The sequence below is a fragment of the Lemur catta genome, chromosome 9, assembly GCF_020740605.2.
Source record: "Lemur catta isolate mLemCat1 chromosome 9, mLemCat1.pri, whole genome shotgun sequence".
NCBI lineage: Eukaryota > Metazoa > Chordata > Mammalia > Primates > Lemuridae > Lemur > Lemur catta.
The window spans coordinates 61,625,218-61,646,337 of NC_059136.1; positions in this window are offsets into that span (position 1 = coordinate 61,625,218).

Genomic DNA, 21,120 nt, shown 5'->3' on the forward strand with positions numbered 1-21,120 from the left:
GTCCTTAACAAAACTGCAGCTCCAGATCCTCTGTGGTCCCAACTGTGGCACCTGCAGGCAGTGATGTGATGATAAATATTTAATAGCTTGCTCTCCAGAAGAAAAGCCCTGATTTGCAGTGAATGCTGATTTCTGTGGTGTAAATATTCCTGCTAGCCACCAGAAATAACTGAAAGTGGAGCTGGAAAGAGATGCATACCCTAGTAAGGCTGGGGAAAAGCATACATTCATAATTTTATAATAACCACTTGTGTTTAAGTGCAGTTCTCATTGGGAAAGATCATAAGTGATGTATAACACACAACAGATGCAGATGGAAGTGTTACTTAGCTACTGAAAATTCCTCAAATGGCTCCTCTTTTTTGCTATAAAAAATTTCATAGCAGACAAGTGAGTCTGGGATCTAAAACTCTCCTACCATCTCTACCCCCTTTCCAGCCTCATCTCCCATTACTCTTCCACCCTCAACCTAGGCTAAAAAATGTACTGATACATTCACAATATCCTAAATGCTCCATATATTTTTACAACTCCCTGGCCTTTCATCAGCAACTCACAATGTTTGTAATGCCCTGTTTGTCTTGTGAATGACTGAACTTCAAAACTACCACTTCAGATTTTTTGTGGCACCTTATTCATAACTATTCATCCATATATCCACTTCACAAATAATTGTTGAGCTTCAATCACATCACAGAACTGATTTTCCTGCTGTCAGAGTTTTTAGTTCCCATAAGAACAATTAAACCTCAAAATAAATACAAGGACCCAAGGTTTTGCCTGTGCACATTGAAATGAGATATACGTCAGTATAAAATAATTGATTTTCCTTTCTTTGGAAATGTTTTATCTATTCTAATATCTTCACTGCAAAATGTTTTTGCTTCTAATTCTAGAAAGCATGTAGTAAATTATGGCAGCTTCAACAATCAGAAAATTCTAGATATATTCTAAAAATCATATTTTTTAAAGTCTCAGAGAGCTGTGAAAGTAACAAGGATTGAATGAACTAAAATACAAGAGCAGAGAACATTTCAGAGATAGTCGGAACATTTATTGATTGTGGAATGAGTTTATGATTAGTTTTTGCCTAGGGAGTGAATCACTACTGTGGGAAAAGAGAAACTAGCAAAGATTTCAGTGCTCATACATGACTTGTTTAACACTGAAAATCTCTCTTTTCCGCACTCGCTCGCTCTCTGTGTCTCTCTCTTTCTCTGTTTCTCTGTCTCTCTCTGTGTGTATATATACATGTATAGGAGGACTGCCCGGAAAGTATCCAGACATTGTTAATGTAAAGAGAACAGTTAGCGCAACATGGATGTAACCTGGCAGCCTAGGCGAGTGGAGTGTAATGCGCATGCGTGAACAATGACAAGTTTACTACACTAGTCAGTGGGGCCCTAGACTCCATTGAGTGAGCGTGTGTACTACGTGGATGTCATATGCAAAATGACTGAGCAAGTAGAGCAATGGATGTGCATCAAATTTGCCTTAAGCTTTAACATTCCTCTGTGAAAATTATTCGCTTGATTCAGAAAGCTTTTAGGGACAATGCAATGAGTACAGTGCAAATAAAAGTGTGGCACAGATGCTTCAAAGGTGGTTGAGAATCTCCTGAAAGTGATCCATGTTCTGGAAGGCCTGCAACAAGCAGAACACCTGAGAATGTTGAACACCTACAGGATGGGTTAAGAGACACTGGGAGAACTGTGTGAGGTCCCGATGTGCCTACTTTGAAGGGGAATGAGGCATCATTGTCCTATGTTTCTTGCATCTTGTATGTTCTTCAATAAATGTCTCTATTTTTAATGTTACATGGCTGTATACTTTCTGGACAGCTTGTACACACACACAGAGTAAGCCCTCCATAACCACATCTGTGGATTCAACCAACTGCTGACTGAAAATATTCAGAAAAAAAGATTCTTCCATCTGTACTGAACATGTACAGACCTCTTTTTTGTCATTATTCCCCAAACAATACAGTATAACAACTATTTGCATAGAATTTACATTGTATTAGGTATTAGAAGTAATCTAGAGATGATTTAAAGCATACAGGAGGATGTGCACAGGTTATACACAAACACTATTCCATTTTATATAAGGGACTTGAGCAACCATGGATTTTGGTATTGGCAGGTGGTCCTGGAACCAATCCCTCATGGATATGGAGGGATGAATCTGTGTGTGTGTGTGTGTGTGTGTGTGTGTGTATACATATGTAGTATCACTTTGTTCATAACTATTTATCTATACTTAGAGAAAGTGAGAGAGAGATATTAAAAATTGGCTCATGGGACTCTGAGGGCTAGAAAGTCTGAAATTTAAAGAGTGAGCCAGTAGGCTGAAGACTCAAGCAGGAGTTGATATTGAGACTTGAGGCAGAAATTCTTTTCTCTGGAAAACCTCAGTTTTTGTTCTTAAGGCTTTTTGATTGATTAAATGAAGCCAGCCCACATAATTGAGAGCACTCTACTTAAAGTCATCTGGGTGTAGCACCACATCTACAAAATGCCCTTATAACAACACCTAAGTTAGCTTTTGATTAAATAACTGGGTGCTATAGACTAGTCAAGTCGACACAAAAAAATAATCATCATCTAACCCCAGTGAGAATGGCCTTTATCAAAAAGTCCCCAAACAACAAATGCTGGCGAGGTTGTGGAGAGATAGGAACACTCTTACTCTGCTGGTTGGGACTGCAAATTAGTACAACCTTTGTGGAAAGGAAGGTGGAGATACCTCAAAGAGGTAAAAACAGAAATACCATTTGATTCAGCAATAGCACTACTAGGCATCTACCCAAAGGAACAGAAGACATTCTATAATAAAGACATCTGCACTCAAATGTTTATGGCAGCACAATTCACCATTGCAAGGATGTGGAAACAACCCAAGTGTCCATCGATCCATGAGTGGATTAATAAAATATGGTATATGTATATAATGGAATGCTACTCAATTACAAAAAAACAATGTTGATCTAGCACCTCTTATATTATCCTGGATACAGCTTGAGCCCATCCTCCACAGTGAGGTATCACAAGATTGGAAGAATAAGCGCCACATGTTCTCACAATTAAATTGGCACTAACTGATCAACACTAAGGTGCTCACATGGTAGTAATATTCATTGGGGGTTGGGGTGGTGGGTAAACTCACAACTAATGGACGTGGTGAGCATTGTATGGGGAAAGGACACACCTCTAATCCTGGCTTGGGTGAGGCAAAGTCATAACATGTAACCAAAATGTTTGTACCCCCATAATATCCTGAAATAAAAAAAAATAATAATCATGGCTGTGGACTTAGGCTGAAAGCTTCAAAAAGACAGAGTGAAATCCCTCTCCATTGCACAGAGCTTAGGGAAGTGGACCAGTCTAAAGCATACGTCCAGTCTCCCCCCTCAACACATTTGTTATATTTTAAAGTGCTGAGGCAGAAGGTTGAAGAGCTGGACTGGGAACCTCTGAAAGCCAAAGCTCCCTATTGCACAGTTTCTCAGGGATGAGGCAATTTACACCTATCTGATCTTCAGCCAAGTGCCTGGAGGACCACGCAGGGAATCAGAGGTAGACGGAATCTAAAACTGCAACCCACCACCACCTCAGCTCAATTCTCAATTAGACTGAAGTCAATCTAAGCCAAAATAATCTCAATCAGCCCTTCATCCTTCTTGTCTGACAAAAAAGGAGGGAGCCCTTTTTGATGGAAGATAATATCACCTGGAGCCTCTACAGTATTTTCTTACACAAAGTCTGGCATACTTTAAAATATTTATTGTGAACAAATAAGGAAATACGACTGATAATCAGGAGGAAAAAAAACAAATAAAAACAAATATACGAATGTTCCAGCTATTGGAATTGCAGATAAAGACTAAAGAGTAATATGTTAAAGAAAACAGAAGATGAGCAAATTAAATGAAAAGAAAGAATTTCAACAGAAAATTGGAATTTATAAGAAGGAATCAGATATTTCCTAATAATTCCTAACAACAAAGGGTTCAATCATTTCAAAGATATCATATCCCTAAATCTGATTGCACCCCATAAGTCTTCAAAATATTTCAAGAAAAATTTGGCAACACTGACATGAAAGATAGATAAATACATAATCATGGTAAAAGATTTTAACATAGTTAAGTCAGTAGCTGATAAAACAGCTAACAAATTTAGAATGATATAAAAAAGTCTGAACAACACAATTAACAAACAGCTTATTTGATGTATATGAACCATTGCACCAAAAATGACATTCTTTTCAGGTGCACATAAATATTTACTAAAATTGACCATATGCTAGGCGATTAAACAAGTCTCAACAAATTTTAAAAGACTGATATTATACAGAATATGCCTGTGACCATAGTGGAATCAAGAAAAAAATCAACAGCAAAAATATGTTTAGAACAGCTTTAATTACCTGAAAATTAAACAATGGATTTATAAATAATCTACATATCAAAGAAGAAATCAAATTGAAAATTAAATATTTTGAACTGCATTATGATAGATATGACATATTAAACCTTGTGGCATACAACTAGTGCACTGCTTAGAGGGTAATTTATAGCTCTAAATGGAAAGAAATTAATAAATTCAGGAAATCAATGATTTCAAATTCCATCTCAAGAAATGAGTAAAGAGTCTATCAAACTTAAGGAGAGTAAGTGGAAATAAATAATAAAGATAAGAACACAAATCATCAAAATAATAAAGTCCATAAACAGAGAAAATCATCAAAACCAAAATGCTTTTGAAAACACTTATAAAATTAATAAATCCCTAGCAAAACTGATCAGGAAATAAATATAGATTATCACTGTCAGGATTGAAAAGGGGAGCATTACTATAGATCCTACAGAAATCAAATTATAAAAAGAGGGTTTTATTAAAAAAACTTTACACTAATACCTCTGGTAATTGGTAATTGGACAAAACATACAAATTGCACAAATAAATATTACTTATCCCACTGACAAAAGAATTAAAGAAATTTTGAATAGTCCAGGATCATATCTATTTAAAAAACGAAATCTATTGTTAAAATTACAAGTTAACTCTCTCATAAACATAAATGCAAATTTTTAAACAAAATTTTAGAAAATTGAAACCAGTGATATATAGAAAAGAATAACACAATATGATCAACAGATTTTATTCTAGGTATGGAAAACTATTTAACATTAGAAAAATAAATCAATGCAATTCATTATGTTAACAGAAAAAAGCAGAAAAGAGATCATCTCAATAGAATACAAGAAAACATTTGCCAAAAGTCAACATCTATTCATGACGAAAATTCATGGCAAACTGGAAAAAGAAGGAAACTTCTTTAATTTGATAAAAATATCTACAGAAAATATTATGATTTATTGTATTCAATGGTAAAATACTAAAAACTTCTTCCTTGAGATCAGGAGTACATAAGGTATGATTCCATTTATATAAAATATAAACAGGCAAAGTTAACCCATCTTTGTTAGACTCCAGGATAGTAGTTACCCTCTACAGAAAGGGAATAGTAAGGAGACTTCTGGCGTGGGAGTGCTGGTAATGTCTGGTCCTTTTTTTTTCTTTGAGATCACTCTGTTGCCCAGGCTAGAGTGCCGTGGCATCAGCCTAGCTCACAGCAACCTCAAACTCCTGGGCTCCAGCAATCCTCCTGCCTCAGCCTCCTGAGTAGCTGGGACCACAGGCATGCGCCACCATGCCCAGCTGATCCAATGTGGCTATAAGGTTATATTCACTTTTTGAAAATTCACTTATAATACATGTAATTTTTTATATGTTTATAATATATAAATAAAAATTAACTTAAAAACATTCTGATGGAGATTTTAAATCCAACTTGTATTTTGAACAACTGACACTCTCTCATGAGATGATAGGTTGGATTTTTCAGTGCTCTGGCAATTGTTTGCCAGCATGTTGACCTCGCCTTAGAAAGGGCTGAATGATGGACATTTGGGGACCTATTTAGAGAATTTGAGCTCCCCAGACAATGCTCAAAAACCAGACAGGCCTTTCAGCAGTTTCCCCATAGCTAAGTGAGCTTTTCCAGCACCCAGATAATGGGATTCTATTTCAGGAAACTTTCCTAGTATAGGTAGCTGCCCAGCAACTCTCCAAAGTAAAGGCCTGCTGTACCACGGTAGACTGTTTCTCATTGTGTTGTCCCTGATGGGGTGGACAGCAAGGCGAAAGGCAAAGCCTCTTAGGACTCAAACCACACTTTGGGCAGTGGCAGGAGAAGAAGTGGACAATAGTCTGTCAGTTCCCATCAAGAAATATAACCCCAGCAACCTCCACACCAAGAGCAATATGCCAGCGGTCACAACCCTTGAAGCTATTATCTGTAGAATGTTCTCCAAAGAAACTGCACATCTGCTTTCTAGACCTAGGCACTAGAGTTCCTCTGTAAATTCCACCACGCTTTATCAGTCTGTTCAGGAGCTTCCGCAGCCTCACTGAGTCAGACGGTGAAGTGGCGTATTGACAGTGGACGCCGTTGGCTCCTTATTTTCTTAGACTGCAAATCCACTCAGCCGGTTTTAGCAAAAGAAACTGCCTGACTCTTTACCCTTTTCCTAACAGGCAAAATGATTTTGATAAGCTAACTTATCATTCTTCCCAGTTCTCTTGAACTTATTCCAGTGCACAGTCCTCTGTTCCCTTTCCGAACTCTGAAAACAGGTAGGAGTGATGTTCAGTTCACAAACTGGCTGCTTTTGTGCACACACACACACACATGTGATGATATGTGCATTTACAGCTTGGAGCCCTGAATTTTGTGTAGATGTAATATGTGTGTGGCACCTAGTTTCTCAGAATGGCCCATGAAGCCTGCTTAGCTTAAGTTGGATCCAAAAGTTTTGCGTTCATAGTACGATGAAAGTATTTGCCCTTTCATAGCAGCATTTAGCAGCAAATGCAGCCTTCGGAGTTCCATCCTGACCTTAAAGAACGCTGCCTGCCTTTGGAGATGGAGAGGGACCTCTCCTTGACGTGTTCTAAGCTCCTCATTGTGGCGATCAGGCTCCTGCCTACTTCTCCAATATACTTGCAATACCCACTCCTTCCCTTTTTCATTATTCTTCAGCCACATTGGTCTTCCCCTGCAATTATGTAAGGTAGTTCCTTTCTCAACCCTTTGTCCTTACTCTCCCCTCTGCCTGGATTATTCTCACCTAAGATTTTCACTTGACCAGCTCCTTCTCATCATTCAGGTGTCAGTGGAAGCATCATCCCCTTGGACGACCTCCCCTGATCATCCAGTCAATCTACAACAGGTCATTCTCTAGTTTTTATTTATTTATTTTCTTGTTTATGGGGTATCTACTCCATAAACTTAAATGCAAGCTCTGTGAATGGAGGGATCGTGTCTGTTTTATCTATTTCTATGTCCCCAGCACCTGGCACAGTGCCTGGCACATAGTAGGCAGTTGTGAGTTTGAGTCCTCTGAGGAGCAGATAACAAGATGGGATGAGACATATAAGAAACTGATTAGGAGAAACGCCTATGAAGAATAAAGGGGAGGGAGCAAGAGTATGCAGGGACAAATTTCAGACTGGGACACAGATCTAAACCTGTGAAAAAACAGAGGAAAGAAGGAGGTTGAGTAGGAAGAGCAGAGAACACAGTGCAGTTCTGAGAAGGTCTTGGCCAGGCTCATAGGGACAGCCCATGCAAAGGCTGCGCAGCAGAGAAGTCCCTTGCTGGGCAAGAATGTCCTGGCTCCAGGACCCCCACTCAGACAGTAGCTAAGAGTGAGCTGGGGCTATAGTCCACGAGGCTCCCCACACAGGTTGACTTGAAGAGGGATCTGAATAGTAAAGCCATGGTCTTGCCAGCAGTTCCTAGATACTTGTTGAAAGAAGAGAATGAGTGAATAAATGCGTGATGACTCTCTGAACCCCATGCTGGAGGCGCCTGCATGGCGTAACTGGACAAATTCTTTGTTGGGCTCTTCAACTGGTCTCATGAGTGGACCTACAGGTCTGGCTCTTCCTGGCCATCCCTTCTATGGGTGGGCCATGCACTATTGGTGCTGTAGGTCAGAGGCCACTTTTGTGCATGATACCTCACAATGAAGACCTTAATTGATCCACAAATTAGTTTAACTGTTGTTATTGTATAATTGCTGTTTTCTCTAACCAGATGATAACCCAGGAAGGCTTACAAATGCTTTGCCCTTTTCCTGTTTCTCCCCCCACCCCCACCCCCGGTTCTTAGCACAGTGCTACGCACATTGTATTTCTAAAGATCCCAGCCTCGAAGGACTGCCAGGGCCAAGCACATCATGGAGATGGGTGAAGCAGGCCTGGTGGGGAGTGGCAGGGGTGCTGGGGCCCGGCTGGGCTTGCCCCACCTAGCGGGGGTGACTGCTCTCTAGCTGCAGCAGATCATTGCCAGGTGCGAATGCAGCCTCTGTGCTACCAAATCAAGCGATGCCAAAAATCTGGATTTTTACGTGAAATCTCCTGATTTTTAAATGTTGGGAACTAATTAAATATTTTTTAAACACTCTGCTGGCCAACTCTACTGGGGCCAAGCAAAACATGCCTGTGGGATGATCTGGCCACCAGTTTATAGCCTCCATTCTAGACCACTAGATGGACAACATTCTAGATCTTTAAAACTCAGAGTTTTGTTAAAAGTTTTGTGCAGTTATTCTTGGAAGTCTTCTCAGAACAGCTGACGACTGGCCATTTATGTCACTCCCCAGTGTGCTGGACCCAGAGAGCGTGGCAGAGAATAGACCATCAAAGTCTGAGTCACAAAGGCTTATGAGCCTGGGGCGAAGTCCTCCATGAAATGCAAGGTGACAGGTCTGCCAGCGAGGACAAGGCTAAAGATAAACAGATGGATCTTACTGCCTGCCCAGAAGGAGCACAAAGTGGTCTCAGGAGGAAGAACGAAATTCAAAGGCAGTGTTCACTTTCAGCGAATGTTATGTCCTAGAGCTAGAAAACCCAGATTTGTTTGTTTGAGTGTTTACTTTTGGTAGTAAGCCACATGATTAGAAATCCCAGGAGGTAAACGTGTGGTAGTAAGCCACATGATTAGAAATTATGAGAGATTCAAAACAGTAACAACAATAATAATAATTTTCAAAAGTACCTCCAAATAACAAATTTTAATCGGTTTTATTCTGACATGCATACAGAGCATATACCCAACTATATCTTTGATTCATTTTGAACATTCCTTTTTTTTTTTTTTTTTTTTGAGACAAGGTCTTGTTCTATCACCTAGGCTAGAGTACAGTAGCATGATCATAGCTCACTGAAGGCTTGAACTCCTGGGCTCAAACAATCCTCAGCCTCTGCCTCCCCAGTAGCTGGGACTAAAGACACGTGCCACCATGCCTGACTAATTTTTCTTATTTATTTTGTAGAGAGGGAGGGTCTCACTATGTTGCCCAGGCTGATTTTGAACATTTTGATGAGAATGCTGATGTTTAACATAAGGAATCATTTCTAACATTTAATTACAGCCCACTTCCTGATTCAGATTCCAGGTTTGTAGCATCTATGGTGAATCTCTGTTTGAATTTTCAGAAGCATAAAGAATTATAATGCATTTTAACAGATCCAGGAGAGTCCAAACATTTTCCAAAATTTGACACATAGGAATATCAGTCCTTGGATTCATATACTTATCAACAAAATTGTCGGTGGAAACTGCTTTGCTTTTAGTCCTATAAGAGGCTCTTAAATTATGCTACCCTTTCAGAATAAACATCGTTCATTCTTTGAATTTATTATTCTAATCCAAAAAAGCCTCCAATTTGCTTGTGAAATTATGACTCTGTTTTCATCAATAGTTCTATAATCCCTCAAAATTTTCATGGCATGAAGATTGCCTTCTTCAAAAGGTCCATTCAGTTTTAGCATAGACACTACACTTCTGAAATTATCGGTGATGCTCCGTGCTCTTTCTGTTTCTCTTGAAATTGTGAGTTCAACATATTTCCGTGTTGTGTCACAACCGTAAGAAAGCATCATCCTGTGAACAACTAGCACTTAGACAAGCTCGGTTTCTCAGTCCTTCAATTCCAGAAAGCCCTTTACGTGAGGAGTCAGCTCAGCGAATTGCATCAAGTTTCCCCATCTGAGGACATGAAAATGAACGGCATCTGCCCACATCGCTTTAACTGCTTCCAAATATCTAAAAAACTGGCAATGGCTGTGGGGACTGGCTTGAAGAACAGTCACCATTGGAATCATTTGTTGCGTCGTACCACACAATGGACCTGCCCACAGAAGTCATAGTCGCAAACTTCACAGGATGAGGCAGCAGCATCCCAGCATGCCGACCTGGGCTACTGACTGCAGGATTGCAACAAGCCACCAAGCGGCCTCTTCCCCTGTTGTACCACAGGTGCCCATTGACAAGTGAATGCCTCTCTTCTATGTTTAGACCAAACTGCTCAAATTCATTACCAGCATGAGTTAGGACTTCCTAGCTCATGTATGCTGGATAATTCCACATGTATATGTCTAAGCTTATGTTGATATTCTATACCTATGCTCTTAAAACACATTTATAGCTCCCTACATACAGGACATTCCAGAAGATTGTCCTACAACCTCAATTTCTAGGTTCTCTTTATCTTTTCATTCATTCAACAAATATTTAGCAACAACATACCATGCCTAAATGCCCAAATTTGCCTTTCACTTGTTAAGCATTTAATTGTCAACCCCGATCTCTTTCCAGAAACAGCACAAAAAGGACAGAGGGGTTTATTTTCAAATAGTCTTGGCAGAAATTGATGTAGCAATTATTCTTTCTAGAAGAATTCCCTGCTATTTCTTCAGTTTACTAACTTCTGTGCACTGGAATTGAGAGAACTGCCAAGTGCAGCATTCTTTTTGGAAAAAAAAATAGTAAATGCTAGTTTAAAATCCTCTACATAATCATATTCTGCTTCACTTGGCAAATCTCTTAACTGCTTTGATTGCTACATCAATTGTGCTTTTTAAAATTCTCAAATAGTAAATCTTGCACATTTCTAAATCCTTCTTGAAATATTATATTTACTGTATATGTTCTACCATAGGTAGTATTTTTATAATCCTTTCCCCAAAATGTTTTGTGATCTGCTCATATTTAGCTATCTGCAAACTACCTTTTAGTCCACATCTGCTTCCTACTAAACAGCTTGCCTTTGCTGTAACTTTGTGTTAAACATGACAAGTTATTATCGCATTTGCAATTTGCTGCCATTTGCAATTGTCATCTTTTAAGACATGCTGTCTCCCTAGACCACTTTTGAGCATTTGCATGACATGAAAAGAAATGACTGCAAAATAAAAATTGCTCAAATGCTATGCCTGGTTGTGGTTTTAAGGGAAATATCTGGCCTCATTCAAATCTCTCTTCCTTCTCATGTGACTTTCTTTGCCATGACTAACAAAGGCAGGAGGTTTGGTCAGGTGGCTTTTCCCAGGACTCACTAGGAAAGGAGGGAATTCCTATTCCAGGAACTGTGATTCTGGGCTCCTCAAAGCTTTTAGGAAGAAACAGGGGCACCTCATGTTATTCTCCCCAGCCTGTTCTGGTCTACCGATAGCTTTGACAAGAAAAGTCTCTATAACTTCTGTTGACAGGGAGCCCAGAAGGAGGTCACCCAGGGGGCTGAGGCACAGTGGACAGAAGTGTGAAAACCTGGGGAAGACCAGGCCACCATCTTTGAAACTATGCAAGGGAGACAGGCTTCTTTTGGCTGGCTGCAGAGTGTGGAATGGAGGGTATAAGGACGAAGGGGAAGATTTTGCTTCAACAAAGTGATTGATTGTCCTACTTCAAGTCTCAGCTCAAAGATCACTTCCTTGGGGAGATGTTTTTTGCCACCCAAACTAAAGTAGATCTCCTTCCCTTGATATTTTTCACCATGTCACTTATTTCCTCAAAACAGTCTGGAACAGTGAGGTTTCTTATTTTTTATTTTTCATTGTTCTCCCCATGGGAAGTAAGCTCCATGGCGAGAGGGACCCTGTCTTTTTTGTTTACCCACTCATCTCCAGGACAGGGCTGGCTGCACCATTTGGGGCTTCCAGTGCAAAATGAAAATGTGGGGTGCCTTGTTCAAAAAGCAGGCAAAAAAGTCCTGCTAAAGGTACTAAAGTCTAAATTTTTTTTTCTTGAATAGTCTCTCTCTCTCTCTCTCATCATTGTGTTTTTTAATTTGCTGTTTAGTGGCATTCTAAGTAAAAAAAAAAAAAAGGAAAATTTTAAATTATTAGCATGGAAGTTACTGTTCATCTTTATATTGTACAATGTCAGTTTTAAGTGCAAATGTAAGAGCATTTAATTGCACAATTCATATTTGTAGCTCACACATGCATATTTATTTCATTCTTACCAGGCCAGTGGACATGCTGCGTGAAACTGAACCGTTTTTATTTCACTTCTCGATACATTCTGCCACCACTCTCTACCTTCAGATTACTTATGCGTAGGAAAGGACTGAAAGAAAAAGTAACTGTGCATTGCTCTGATGTTCTCTTTCCTTCTGTGTCATTATTTTGATATTAAATTGGTTGGCTAATACAGGGAAGTAACATGGATAAGAGAGGATGTGAAAGGGTCCCTTGGTCCTTGTTCTGGTTTGAACACAAAAGTGTGGCCTCCCTCCTCCCCACCTTTGTGATGGGGTATCATCGCAAAAGCTGTATGTGAATAGAAAGGCATGGAACCATGGACATCTCTGTCTCATGTGCATATGCAATCGTCCCATTGGACTTCCTTACAAAACACAAGTTCTGTAAGAATTATTCAGAATTGCAAGACAGTGACAGCAGTACATTAAACCAAACGTGGGGCCATTTGATTGCACAAGTCTGTGCCCATAAAGCCAGCCCTGATCCATGTTCTACTGTAATATAATGATGCTAACAAAGCACACTGAGCAGAGAGGGTGAGCATGTACCTTCCTGTCGAACAGATGAGTGAATGAACAATTCAGAACTGTCTATCAATGAACTGGGCTGCAGAAATAAGTGATCTCATGGCCCAGAAAGAGAGAGGTAGAGAGGGTGGCTCCAGCCTCAGTTCCTGATAGTGTTCCTGTTCCTAAGCACACCTGTACCTTTTATCCTTGAGTTCAATGAAATATTCCTACCTCTTTATAACAAATCTCTCCTGATTTTTCTAGTTCAGAACTTACAGGTTTTTGCAATTGCCTGACGAAGAAATTCATTTTGTGCCCTGGCCCACCCATGACCCTCTCCAGATACGCTCATCTATACAGTCTTCTGAACAGCCCGTGATTTTCACACTGCCATGCTTTTGCCCAAGAGAGCCATTCTTCTTGGAATGACTATGCCCTTTCTTTTCTAAGAAGGCCAACTCCTCTTCCTTCTTCAAGACCAGCTCTCCTATGATCCCTTCTCCAGTTCTCACTTGAGATAGTCACTGAAATATCATTGTATTGAAGAAGGTTGTTGACATTTTTGTCCCTGAGATCTCCAATGAGGCAGGGTCAAGCCATGTTCTCTTTTGTATTCTGTTGCCCAGAACTATCTGTTGCATGAGAGGTCATTGTTGATTTACCAAAATACCGCATATGGTTAGGCCTGGGGAACATTGTGTTAGGACTATTTTCAGAAAACCTCAGTTGCAATATGGTTACCACTTCCCAGTCCTTATTCCTTTTGTTCAAAGATGGTTTTTCACTGAAAGCTCTTCTATATGATTGTAGGGATTGTTCAAGGCAGTGGTAGTAGAAAGGAGTGTGGATAATGAAAAGAGGCATATTAAAATGGGCTTGGAATTAAGCCATTCAAGGGATTGTCTGGGCTCAGCTGTGCTTACAGTACTTTTGGAAAAAACTATTTATGAAGTTATAGACCACAGATCACTGACTATGTCACCCACATCATTCTTGCAAAATATGACTCAGTTGTAAGTTGTGCACATACACAGGAGCAGGAATCTGAGGGGGAAAAAATACCTATCTATTGCAAATGCCATTCAAAAAAATCTCCAGTCGCCTAAGCAGCTTGCATGATCTTCTTGTCTGGTCTGCATCCCACCAGGATACAGTCCAAGATGTTAAATACTTTCACTGAACACGGTGGTCTATCTCCTTTGGCATGGTGTTTTGGAGGGGCCCTTCCCAGTGGAACACCGTTTATCATTTTTTTTCCTCATTCAACATGAGAATTACTATAGAAATGAATTGTGCTTTTATCCAGAACACAGATCTGTTAAAATAACAACTGAAATATAGCAGATATTGTCATGGTTTTGCAAAAAACAAAACAAAAACAAAAAGTCTTACCCTTACAAGACAGGAATGCTTGATGACGGAATGACACATTTATCAGGACTTTTTTTCTCACTGTTATCAAGACTTGGCCATGGGGAATAAGATATTAGATCGTGTGAGGACTAGGAAGATTCAAGTGAAAAAAGCAAAAGATGGAAATTCTGCAGGAGACAGAAGCAAGCCCTGAAGAATCCATCCTCTTTGCTTGCTTCATCATTGAGCACATGAAGGGATTCCCTACTGAATGGCAGGACAGAGAAGTGAAAATGGCTTTCATTCCGATGATGGGTGTAAGTATCTCTGCCCTGTTTGAAGGTCTAAAAGCTATAATGACCAGATGCAGAAAAGGGAGGACAGGATATTCTCCACCCCTCATATGCAATACGGTGGGGTAATCAGTCCCACTCTGTTTATTTCTGTGGTCCAAATGTGAGTCTAAAAATTATTACCCATGTTGTGAGTCAGTCCAATCACTGGGTCATCTTTCATTAGCTCTGGACATTTAGCTCTCTGTTACACCACTCTGTCTCTGACTGAATGAGTCCATGTCAGAAATGGTTAAACCTTCCACTGTTCCCCAAAAGTCTGAGCACCAGCTGGGTGTAGATGTTTGCCAACACCAGCAGTCATGTGAAACCCACTAATTGGGCATATGTCTCCTGAGCATACAGACATGCTTATGCCAAAGGAGTGGCCATGCCTCACAACGCCTTCAGAACATGCAATAACTTCATTGCCTTTTTTTTTTTTTAAAAAAAAAAAGGTAAAAAAAAAAAAGAAAGAGGGAGGGGGGGCAGAAAAGACTTGGCTGAAGGGAAGATTGCTTTTCGGAAGGGAAACTCTTTTCCCAGGGTGCACTGTGCAGACAAAACTTACTGCATCCCTTCTGAAAATGTGTCTGGAGCAGTCTTCCAAGATGATTAATAGAGCAAGTATTTCTCACAAGGGTCTGAACTTTGAGAGTACAGGCAGACAAAAGGCACACATGGCCAGAGATGGAGGCTCACAAGACACCCGTGTCCACACACTCCACCTCTCTGGGCCTGACACACACTGTGCTGTTCCTCAAGGAAAGTCCCTTAAGACAACAATGACTTTGAAAAGCTTTTTGTGTCCTTGTAAAGGTCTTTACCTTGAAGGTTTTCTTTCAAGTGATGAAACATCCAGTTGATATATTGTAAGTGCTGAGATTGCAAAGATAAAAAAAAATTAGTTGGAAGATTCCTGCACCAAGCATTCAGTTCAGAGTCATGGGCCACAAATTTAAAAACAAATTCCTAAACCTAATGTGTATGTTTCACTGGAGAGGGGAGAAAAGAAAGGTGTATATTTTGGGAAAAGAAAACCAATATTTTTAAGAATCTAATTTTAAATCTTTATAGAAACTCTATAAGGCAATGTTCATGTTCCCATTTTATAGATAGGCAAACTGGAAGTTGAAGAGCTTGGTAAGGTGATAAAAGTGATGGCAACGTGGGGGTCAGGCCCAGTTAGGTCTAATTCCAAACCTCATTCTTGTCCCGCTTTCCCACGGTATGTAAATCTGGAGAATGGAGGGTTAAGTACATAGGTCTTGGCAGAAATTCACCTGCTTAAAAATAAAGCACATTTCTGAGTTCCCCAGCATTGCATGGTAAGGGCCTCTGCTGAGTTGGTAAATTTAAGGAATGATGAATTTTATTGTACTAAATGAAGAAATGATCCCTTTATGTTCTGCTTCTGCTCTTACCCCTTGGTTTTGCAATCATTTTTATTAATTTATACTTGACTTACTCATTCACTTCAAAACATTGTTAAATGCTTTATGTCAGGTACTGTGCTGGCAGTTGGTGTGCAGTGATTGTGAGTTTCCCCTAAAACTGCGCCTGAGACTAAGGCTTGCATGCAGATGGTTTATTTGGGAAGTGATCTTGAAGAGAAAAAGTTAGCGGCCAGGAAGAATGAAATGGGGAAGGGGAGAGGCAATATAAGGATACATCATAGAGCTGGCCACAAGAGCAGGTGGCTGGTGATCAGTCTTGTTGGCACCTTTTGAGGGGTGCATAAAAGGGGTCAGAGAGAGAAGCATTTATCTATTGGCTCTTGGTGGGCTTTGGTTGGGAGACACCCCACAGAGCATTAAGGTCTGCACACTTCACGCATGTCAAGCAGGCTCCTTGCAGATGCCCCACCCAGAGAAGTCTGAGAAGCCTCTGCAGGAAGCAGAGGTATGTGGTGCAATCTTGAGGTGTTCACTGGCAGTGGAGAGCATTTCAAAGCCTAGTGGAACTCTTTGCCAGAGCCATGAGCTGAAGCTGAGGGGATGTGAGGTGGTGAGCAAGATGTCTGATGTAGTGAGCTAAGTGGATACAGTCCTTGGTGTCAAGAAAAAGCCTACAGGTTAGAAAGAGAGAGGCTTATTCAATAAATTAGCAAACTGTGTCATCCCAAATTTTAAGAAACACCATGGGAAAAAAGGGCAGGTGCCAGAAGAGAGACTAATAGGCAAGACTATCTTAAATTGGGATGATGAGGGAGGCCTCCCCGAGGGAGTGACGCTTGGACTGAGAACTGTAGAATAAGCAAGAGATGGCTAGGAGAGAGAGGTGGGGAAGGACATCACAGGGAGAACAGCCTTTGCAAAAACTGGAGGCAGAGTCATAGAAACAGAAAGAAGCCCAGCGTGACTCAGCAGAGTGAGGAAGTGGGAGAGAGGAGAGATAGGGAGTTGGATTCTGGGTTCTACTCTGGGTGGGATGAAAATCCAATAGAGGTATTTTAATATTTTTTGAAAATTCTCTACAGTTTTTATGAAAAAGAAATTTGCACTCCGCACTAGGGAGAGCAGAGAAGCTTTTCCAAGGTAGTCCTGGCAGTCTCGGGAAGGAATGTTGGTGGCTTGGACTCAGGCATGACAGTGGGGATGGAGAAAACAAGTGGCGAGGGGCAGAATAAAGAGCTGTTCTTCCCTCAAGAAAATGTGGCATTGGATTAGGTATGAGGATGAGGAGGAAGCGAGAATTACATCATGAGCATTTATTCACCCACTCAACAAATATGTATGGTGCGCTTACTATAAGTGGGGCAGTCTGCGAGACAGGGGAATCCAAAGATTGATAAGATTCCACCCTGACCTTTGAGTGACTCACAGTCCAGTAAGGAAGACAGAGAAGTAGACAGATGATTCCAGCAGAGGGTAGGAAGTGCTATGATAGCTGCACATTCCGGATCTCATTAGAAGCTATCACAATCAACGTTACCTCCACCCATCCAGATGACCATAAAATATATTCTCCTTGGGTGACCCTAGAAGACTACTTACCAGTTGCCCAGAATACTTTAGGAAATGGAGTCAGAAAAGAACTAATTGCACATGGGTTCTTTCATCCTCACTGGTTAATGATTAGCCTCTTAGCCACCCAGATGTATTAAGTTTAGTTTAGAGCATTCACTCATAGAAATGGAAGTGCTAAATGGATCAGAGATCTGGGATGAATACAGCAGGGTCAGTCCCTGTGAGGAAATGTTCCTGGCATAATACATGGGTAATTCCTCTTCTGTTTTCTTGGAAGCCCCTGAAGCCATGACATGCCACCACCAGTGCTGCCCTCCAGCTTACAGTTATTGGCCAATCTTTCGAGTCTGCATTATGAAGATGACCTTTACAAGGTCAAAGGACTTCCCTCAAACCTTGCCAAGTTTGAGTCCCTATGTCATGACCATTTCCATGAAGGTACTTCAACCTGCTGTAGAATTTGCATTTTAATTTGCCAATATGATATCATCTAGCACCTCCAAAACCATTGCATGCATGCTTTTTGTCAGGCACTGTGGGTCAAAATGCAAAAAGAACTACCCCCAGAGGACTAAAAAGAGTGCCAGGCGCACTGACTGGAGAATGGACACGCTTGAGGCTCTGACTCAGGGGGATGGGCGGGACATGGACAATGTATATAACCTGAGCTTTTGTACCCCCATGAGGAGCTGAAATAAAAAAAAAAAAAGGGGAAAGCATTGTATGGGGAAAACTTACAATAGCTGAGAGCCTAAGACTGTGTGTTCTCTCATTCTGGCTGGGAAGCCAAGGAAAAGCTGTGTATTAACTTCCTTTTTTGAAAATAGTAGCACTGCAGTGAATCAGTGATGATGGTGGCAACACTAAATGAAGCGTGCCTGTAATTCTAGGTATTGACTCTCCTTCAAAGTCATTATTTTTTTACCTTCCATTCAATACCCTAAACTCAAGCTATATATTCACTTGATATCTACCAGATTGAGTGATAATCCTAGTGACAGTCCCAAGGTTTGAAAATGCAATGATAAACAGTTTTCTCGTGATATGACTCTGGAATTAATTCTTCTTCTAGGTTCAGACATGACAATTTTGCTGGGTTTTAGTCCACTGTTCACAAATATACTTCATATATTTATCTGAAGATATGACAAGACTTAAATTAGACTGGTCAACTGGTACTGATGTTTAGTAAGGACAAATTTTAGGAAAAGGAAAGAGGATGTAGGATTTTCTCCCACCATCACTTCCTGGGGCCCCATCCTGTGGATGTTGACCCCTGCATATGACCCTGATGTGGTCCAGAATTGACCCATCAGAGCATTCCATCCTCAGGGAAGGAGTTTGGTTCAGAGATGAGCATGTGACCCCTGTGAGGCCAACCAGAGACCTTCCTGGTCCTTGTTGGAACCATTAACAAAGGTACTTTCTCTTTCTCTTTGATCTCAATCTGTGAAGCAAGTATAGGCTTGAAGATGTTAGTGGTCTCTCACTGAGAGAGAGAGAGAGAGGGAGGGAGAGAGTAAAAGAAGAAATATTGAGACCTGAAGGTGATAGTTGAAACCCTGGAGAGATGGTTGCCTAAAGAGAGCTGTTAGTTAATGGAAGTCAATGAATTCATGCTTATTTGTGTTTACATCTCTTGCAACTGAGGAGTCCTGACAACTACGTGGAGTCCAGTTATTACTACAGATATTAGGATAAGGGACAAAGATAAAAGTCACTGCATTTCAGTGAGAATGCAGGCTACCCTGGGTGCTACAGGAAAGAGTTCCTGTGTTATGAAACCTTTGCAGCCGTGAAAAAATATGTTTTGGGGACATGCTTAATGACATGGGAAAATTCTCATGAAAAAAGTCAATTAGATGTTGGGTGCCATGGCACACACCTGTAGTCCCAGATATTTTGGAGGCTGAGGTAGGAGGATTGCTTGAATCCAGGAGTTGGAGACCAACCTAGGCAACAGAATGATATCTCCATCTCAAAAAATAAAACAAAACAAAAATGTCAATTGGAAAAAAATGTTTTAAGCTGTTAATAGCACAAGATTTGTTTTTTTGTGAAATGCATATTTATGTAATTGTATAAAAAGTAGACTGGAAAGAAATATACTGGAATTTTAGAAGTGATTCTCTCCACAGGTAGAATTAAAAATAAATTTAGTTTTAACTTTCTTCTTTATACTTTATTTCCTAGATTTTCTTCAGTACACATAAACTGTCCATGTAATCTAGAATACACAGTATATTAATAAAATCCAAAAATTCATACTTTTGGGTCAATTCAAGATAGCTTCATTTAGCCCACAATGCACCTCAAAATGTATCAGAGGTTATATTTCAAAGCATCTGATCAATTGAGTATTTGACTTCCAAATGTAATTCTTGGGGTGCTTGTGTATTTTATGACAATGAATCCTTACCAACTGGATCTAGCCCTGTTCCACTTTTAGTTCAAACTAGTAATGAAAACAGTACCTTCCACATGGAGCAAAAGGGTCCAGTTATTACTGCAGATATTAAGATAAGGGGCAAGTTCATGAACTCTCTATGGATAGGGCAGTTGTGTCATCTGGAGGACATTTCTTCTCAATTTCATCTGACAAAAAGGCTGGATGTCAAATTCTTAAACAAACAATACCAAGTTCCTGTGGGGGAAGAGCAAGACAAATCGGAGATACTTGTTCTTGGCATAAAAGTATTATATATGTTTAAGAATTAACTTATCACATTTCACAGCTAACTATAAACTGAGAGGGCTAGGGAAGAAAGGGTCAAAACCTGCTCTAATTACTCTCACTTTAGCAAGCAGAATGAAACGAAGTTTCCTGGGGTAATTAATCAAGTTGTGATGAAAAGCGAACACACACTGGACACTTTTTTTGGTCAGGGATTCAGTGGAAATTGCCACTGCCTCACGAAGGACACTGTCATTGGTCTGGCAGAAGGTCCTCACTTAGGAAAGAATGTATAGTAAAGCAAGGTCCTGCCTTCAAAATAAAGGCTTAAGGAAAACAGCAGCAATTATCTGGCATTGCTTTCTCTGAGTTTGGCTTCAATTCTTGCTGGTAACAGGAGGCCTGCGGGTTTCTACGGTGTGTTGGGTGGAAACGGTCTATGCCTGGTGATTTTCACAAACAGATGAATATACTCCTATTTTCAAGCGTGCGATTCAGCCACTTGGACTCCAGCAATAACTGCCACTCGTTTCAAAGAAACTGGTGTAATGCAGTCCTTACTATCTGAGCTCATATCTATTACGAAAATCAAGCTGCATGTTTTTCCAGGTGCTACCATCTTGGAAACAAGGCACAAGGGGACTGAAAAATGTGTTTCAGAACCTAATGTGAAAGCCTCCAATTAGGCTTTCTTTCTTTTTTTTTTTTAATCTAGCTATTGCAAGCTGTTTTGGCTAAAACCCGAATGTACTTAAATGTCTTCCAACCCTGTATACTTGCTGCTGTTACTCCTGATGTGTTATTTTGAAAATATTCAAAAATACCACAAAATTAAGTGTATATTTGACATTGTAGTTTACTTTGGTCTTCTTTATTCATTTC